The sequence below is a fragment of the Candoia aspera genome, chromosome 1, assembly GCF_035149785.1.
Source record: "Candoia aspera isolate rCanAsp1 chromosome 1, rCanAsp1.hap2, whole genome shotgun sequence".
Taxonomy (NCBI): Eukaryota; Metazoa; Chordata; class Lepidosauria; order Squamata; family Boidae; genus Candoia; species Candoia aspera.
In genome coordinates this window covers 331,945,298-331,951,833 of record NC_086153.1, presented here as the reverse complement: position 1 = coordinate 331,951,833, position 6,536 = coordinate 331,945,298, and the positions used below count along the sequence as shown (strand labels likewise).

The 6,536-nt window shown below is 44.5% G+C and overlaps 1 protein-coding gene across 1 annotated transcript in view; it reads right to left on the bottom strand.

Annotated features, from left to right (window-relative positions):
* Nucleotides 1-6,536, bottom strand: part of ARID3A (AT-rich interaction domain 3A) — a 354,333-nt gene that overhangs the window by 141,979 nt on the left and 205,818 nt on the right. The window lies entirely within an intron of this gene.

The window sequence follows — 6,536 nt, the reverse complement described above, 5'->3', positions numbered from 1 at the left end:
GAAGGCACACTTCCTAGGTCCCACAAGATGACAATCTTTAATAGAGGGGACCTGGAGCGCACTCACTCTTCCGAAATATACAGTGGGGGGGGGGGAGGGCAGAATCAATGGGCGAAAGGCGGTCCTTCAGGTAAACAGGTCCTATGCCATAAAGGGCTAAGGGTTATGGCTAAGGGTTCCATGTAAACACAGCTACTAAACCACAAACTCATTGATCACATTTTAAGTTTGCTGAGCAAAAGGCTGTTTTCTGTATACACAAAAGCTTTTCCTTCTGTTGATGTTCCCATGAACCCGTCTTCCACCCTTTGGGTACTTATTTATTTTAATTAATTTATATCACCGCCCATCTCACAAACATAACTCTGGGAGGCTAACAGATATAAATCCTTACAAATCAACAACCAAAAAACAAGAACCAAGAACAAAACCAACATAATTTGGCCACTGAGAAGGCCACCAACCCACCAGCGCTCACCTGGTCTCCTGACCAATATACCTGTGAAGACACACAGGTATTAAGCGCTTTCTGAAAGGCCAGCAGGGTTGGGCTCCCTTAATCTTGGGTGGGATGATGTTCCCAAGGGCAGATGCTGTGACAGAAAAGGCACACTTCCTGGATCCTGCAAGATGACATTCTCTAATCGATGGGACCCACAGCATACCCCTCCTGCCAGATCTGATGAGACAGGTGAAGACAGCTGGAGAAAGGCAGTTCCTCAATTAACCCAGTCCCATGCCATGTGCAGCTTTATAGGAGACAACCAGCATCCTGGGTGAATTACACACAGGAGGTATTGGGGGCCAGTGCCTCATGGTTGGTGGGGTGCATTGTTGTTGTCCACATGGGAGGTGGCCAAAGCACGTGTGACTGGGTACAATGTGTCCTGGTCCAGGAAGGGGCACAATTAATAAAAAACACAAAGCTAAAGAGAAGCCCTCCTGGCCATGGCTGCCACCTACTGCTCAAACAGAATCTGTAAGTCCAGGGGGATCCCCAAGTTGCACAACCTGTTTGAGGCAGGGCGACCCCATCCAGAGCTACAGATGGCAAATCACTGGCGCTAAAACCCACAGCCACTCAGTCTTGCTAGGGTTGAATTGAAGCCTCTTCCTCCCCATCCAGACCCCCTCTGCCTCCAGTCATGAGACAGCCCTACGGCCTTACTTGGTTGGGCAGGGACGGAGATGCACGGCTGAGTATCACCTCACCCTGTGCTGACCCCACACAACAGGGGACGTGGACTGGACCTCTCCCCCTCTATCAACTCCAACTGGAGCTGACTCTGGAGGAAGGAGAGAACCACCATGAGATGCCCCAAGCTCCAAACCCCCAGAGCTAGTCCAGAAGGATATTTATTTATTTTTACTTATTTTATTTGTTTTCTATCCCACCTTTATTATTTTTATAAATGACTCAAGGCAGGGAACATACCCAATACTCCCTCCTCCTCCTCCTCCTATTTTCCCCACAACAACAACCCTGTGAGGCGAGTTGGACTGAGAAACAGGGCCGCAACTAGGGGGAGGCAACCGGGGCATGTGCCCCGGGCGCCGTGCTGGTGGGCGCCAAAATGACCACTGGTGGGGCGCCAAAATGGGCGTGGAATCCATGCTTGCCCCAGGTGACACAGACCCTAGTTGTGGCCCTGCTGAGAGAGAGGGACTGGCCGAAGGTCACCCAGCCGGCTTTCATGCCTAAGGCGGGACTAGAACTCACAGACTCCTGGTTTCTAGCCCAGCACCTTAACCACTAGACCAAACTGGCCTATGATCAGTAGTATTAAGACCACTGAAAGATCAAGAGAACAAGGATGGATACACCACCTCTATCCTGCTCCCCCCAGAGGTCATTCACAAGTGCGACTGATGCTGTCTTAATCCTGTACTCAGGCCTGAAACCTGACTGAAGGAGGTATAGATAATCTTTTTCGAGGCACAAACTTCCCTAGAAAGGGAAGGTTGAAGATGGGATTAAAACTGTGTTGCTATGGTCCATTAAATCAGTACTGATTCCCAGTGACTACAAGGTCATGCCCATGCTGTTTTCTTGGCCACATTTTCAGAAGTGGTTTGCATGGCCTCCTTTCTAGGGCTCAGAAAGAGAGAATGGCCCGAAACCACTTAACTGGCTTTGTGCCTAAGGCAGGCCACAAACTCAAGGTCTTCTAGTATCTAGCCCAGCGCCTTTAACTATTACACCAAACAAACTCTCTTTATATCTACTTTCTTTAAATATATACACAATGCTAAAACGTAAGCCGCAAGTCACAAATCACGATTAGGTTTCTACAGCCTGCTAAACCAGAATTAAGCAAACCACATTACAGTTTAAAACAACACAAATCTATCAATCAAATCACTAGAATTCGTAATATTAGTAAAGATTAAATGGTGATACTCGTGGAAGTCAGACAGTACACATCTCTACCTCTTTAAAAACCTTGCAGTGTGCACTATATGCTGTAATTGTATTTATTTCAGGCCTTGGCCTGGAGGCATTGCTCTTAACCTCACTTGGTTGGAATTGTGACACACAAACTCTTAAGGGAACAACCTATTGCAAGAAGTGAAAGACTTTTGGAAATTGCTGCAACGTATAGATAACAGATTATAACTGAAAGAATACACACGGGTATGTAGTACACCAATTTTTCTTGACATGGGTTATAGTTTTGTCCCTCCGTAGGAAGTCTCTGGGAAGTGATTCCTAATCTGAGTCACTTGCAAGATCTTCCTTGTTCTGTGCAATTTGCCTTCTTTAGATGCCACAACAGTGACATCATGTGGGTTAGGAATTCAAAACCTCATGGTTGGTGGGGTGAGGTAATGGGGAGCGGGGGGTGTCTGGGGAGGCTAAGGTTGCCTTTTTGCACTACTCACTGCTGCCTAAGGGGAGACTTTCTCATGCAGCTTCTGAATTCTTAAGAACTAAATAGACTTCCTTACCTTGTTGCTCTGCAAATATGTTGCACGGCACAGGGAGGTTCAACTATTCAGGAACAGGATTCGCCCACGTTTCCCCACGATTATCTGGATTACGTCATGCACGCTGGATTTCAGCAGAGTTAGTCTCAAGCTTAGAGCAATATTAGGCGAAATCCCATGGACAGAAATCACAAAGTCAAACACAGCACAGAAGGGTTTGGAATGTCTCAAAAATAAAATAATAGTGAGACCCCCGTTACAGTGAGAAAGAAAAGATGGGGGGCAGCTTAGGAAATCATTGTGGATGCACAGATGGCTTTCAACTAAACTACAAGTTAAAAGGGACGTGTAGAGGAAATGGCAGATGGGTATGATCACTGAGTCGGTTAACCAGCAAGAAGCTGATCTTTGCAGAAAACCAGTTAGGAACTTAAGCTTGCAAGAGAAGCTAAAAGCAGTCAAAAGAGCTTTTTGGTTATGTTAATAGAAAAAGAAAAAAAAAGGAAGGGGTGGGCCCACTGCCAGAAGATATTAGGATACTAACAGATCAAATAATGAGGAGATATTATAGCTCCTCAATTTCTACTTCCTTTTTATCTTCTCTCCAGATGGAAACTGTATGAAAATGGACCAAAGCAGAACACTTGACAAAGGAAGGGAATCACAAGCTGAACATGAGTCAAGAGTGAGATGCAGCTACAAAAAAACCAAATGGAATTCCTATGCTGTATCAATAGAAGTAGGGTCAGGATCAGAGAAGTCATCATTTTGCTCTATTCTGTGCTAGTCAGATTACACCTAGAACATTCTATCCAGTTTGGGGCACTGCATTTTAGGGAGGATACTGCCAAACTAGAGAGTGTCCAGAAAAGAGCAACCAAGGTGATATGAGGGCCTGGAAGAGTTTAAAGGTTGGGTATATTTAGCTTGGAGAAGAGAACACTGCAGGAAGTTCAGAAACTTGGCTTCAAGTATCTAAACAGCTGTCATCCAGAAGCCAGGGCAGAATTGTTTAGAGTTGTTCCAGAGGACAGGACAAAAAACAATATGTGTAAATGCAAAAGAAGTAGATTTCAGGTGGACGTCAGGAAAATTTTTCTAATGATAAGAGCGATTCAGCGGTGGAACAATCTCCCTCTGGGGGGTGGGGGGGTGACTCTCCTTTGCTGGAGATGTTTAAGCAGAGAATGGATAGTTATCCACCGATGTTACAGTGATGGATTCTTCGCTAGGCATGGGATTAACCTGGATGATCTGCAAGACACTTTCCAACTCCTACATTCTATGATTCTATGATCAATTAATCATGGATTGCAAATTACAAGGACTGATGAAAATGTGTTTGGTTTAGCTTTGTTAGCGACAAAACTCGAAACAAATTAGACTCCAACAGTCCTTGAGGTTAGAAACAGAAAAAGACTTTATTTCGCTCTCTCTCTGAGCTTCTACAGTTTGCAAAGCGTGGTGGACTTTCCAGGAGCACGATGCAACGTGTCCAAAAGAAAAGCCACACCATACAATATTTCAAGTTTATTTTTATACATTTTCCTGTCCCGTCGCTCCTCTTTATCCGTTTCCCCATTGGCTGGGTACTCTCAGACTTACAATCTTCCGGCCGCCTTTGTTTTAAACCATTATCATATTAATTCTGGACAATAATACCAGTCTTGTACATTACAACTATAATCATTGTCATAATTGTTGGGGCCTTGTTTTGGATAGGCACATAGATACTTAGCATCTAACATGTAGGTGCGTTCCCACCTCAATCCACCACAGTTTCCCATTGGCCAGCCATTAGCATTGATGACCTTGCATGCATCAAAGTTTATTTGCACAGGGGTTCCATATGTTCGAATGAGTTTAGAGGTTATATTTTTATGGGTTCCTGAAGTATGGTGAGTTAGGCTCACCAGTATCATAGTGATCTTAGTAACTTCCTTAGGGTCATAACATATCGTTTTGTTCTCTGTCTCACAGACTTGGAATTCTTGATTATTCTCAATGCACACCCCCTTTTGTTGACATCCCTCCAGTTGTTTAGTGTGATATTGTAGGGTTTTGGTTTTTGTTCGCCCCTGCTGTACCCAACTGACACACTTTTCACAATTTGATTTTTCTGCTTCTTTGTTTGTAGAAAGGATCTGTCCCCACAAGATATTTACAACTATTACCTTCACCCAGTATACTTTATGTAAAGACATTTTAGTCATATCACCTGCAGCCACAAGGACACGGTTAGCCTTCGGGTTCTAGCCAATCTTCCTCTAGGGTTATATCACACTCTTCAGTACAATCAGCATGAACCGCTCCACACCCCTCACAGTGGCTACAACAACAACACTGGAAAATACAAGGGCATTCACAGAACCAGCACATTCGCACAACCCTCCCCCGGTTTATTTTTACGTAATGTCATTTGGAGGTCTCCGTTGTGCTTGCTTGGTCCGGTTACCACTTTCCACTCTTCCGGAGTTTGTGGTTCTGGCCCTCTCTTGGCTCTGGTATGATGAGTCCAACCCTTTTCAGCCGTCCTGATCGCGGTCTCAGAGGTCAGCAATACCTGGAACGGTCCATCCCACTTAGGTTAGAGTTTTTCTTCTTTCCAACTCTTGATCAGGACCCAATCTCCGATTTGGAATTTGTGTACAGGGAACTCTAGAGGGGGTCGTTGAGCCAACAATCCTTTTTTCCTATAAAATTCAAAATACTGGGACAGGGTGTGCACATAGTTTCGTATGATTTTATCTCTGGTTTCCAGAGAGTCTATACAAATTCTTCCCGGAGCAAACCCTACTCCATATAGTAATTCATAAGGAGATAATCCTACGTCGCGCCTAGGTTGTGTCCTAATTCTCAGTAATGCTAAAGGCAAACATTTGGTCCATGGCATTTTTGTTTCTAACATGAGTTTACTGAGGCTTTCTTTAATCTTAGAATTCATTCTCTCTACTTTCCCACTTGAGGGCGGATGCCATGGGGTATGGAAATCCCATTTTATATCTAAGGTTTGCATGATTCCCTGCCAGAGTTTTTCTGTGAAGTGACTCCCTTGGTCGCTATTGATTTGAGTGATCAATCCGTATCGGGGTATTATATGTTCCAATAGGAGCCGTATCACGGATCGGGCATTAGCTTGTACAGTGGGGTAAGCCTCTACCCAGCCTGTAAGATGGTCGATTATCACTAAGAGGTACTTATAAGTTCTGACCTTGGGAAATTCTGAAAAATCTACCTGGATACATTGAAATGGTCGGAAAGCCGGAGGTCTCCCACCCGGGTTCCCTTTTCTCAAGGCGAATCGATTAACTCGTTTACAAATTAAACACCCTTCAATGACCTGAGCAGCCAGGGTATAGATCCCAAAGCATGCATATGACTTTAAAATACAATCTACCATGGATTGGGTTCCCCAATGGCTTCCCTCATGTAAATGGACTAAAAGATGTCTGGCTATCGCTTTGTTTATAATTTGTCTCCCATTCGGGAGAAACCAGCGGCCATCCCGTCCTTCTTGCCCCCCCTCCCTCTTCATGTATTCTTTTTCTTTATCTGAAAAGATAGGGTTTTCTACTTCTGGTTTTACCTCGGGGATAAGTACATACATG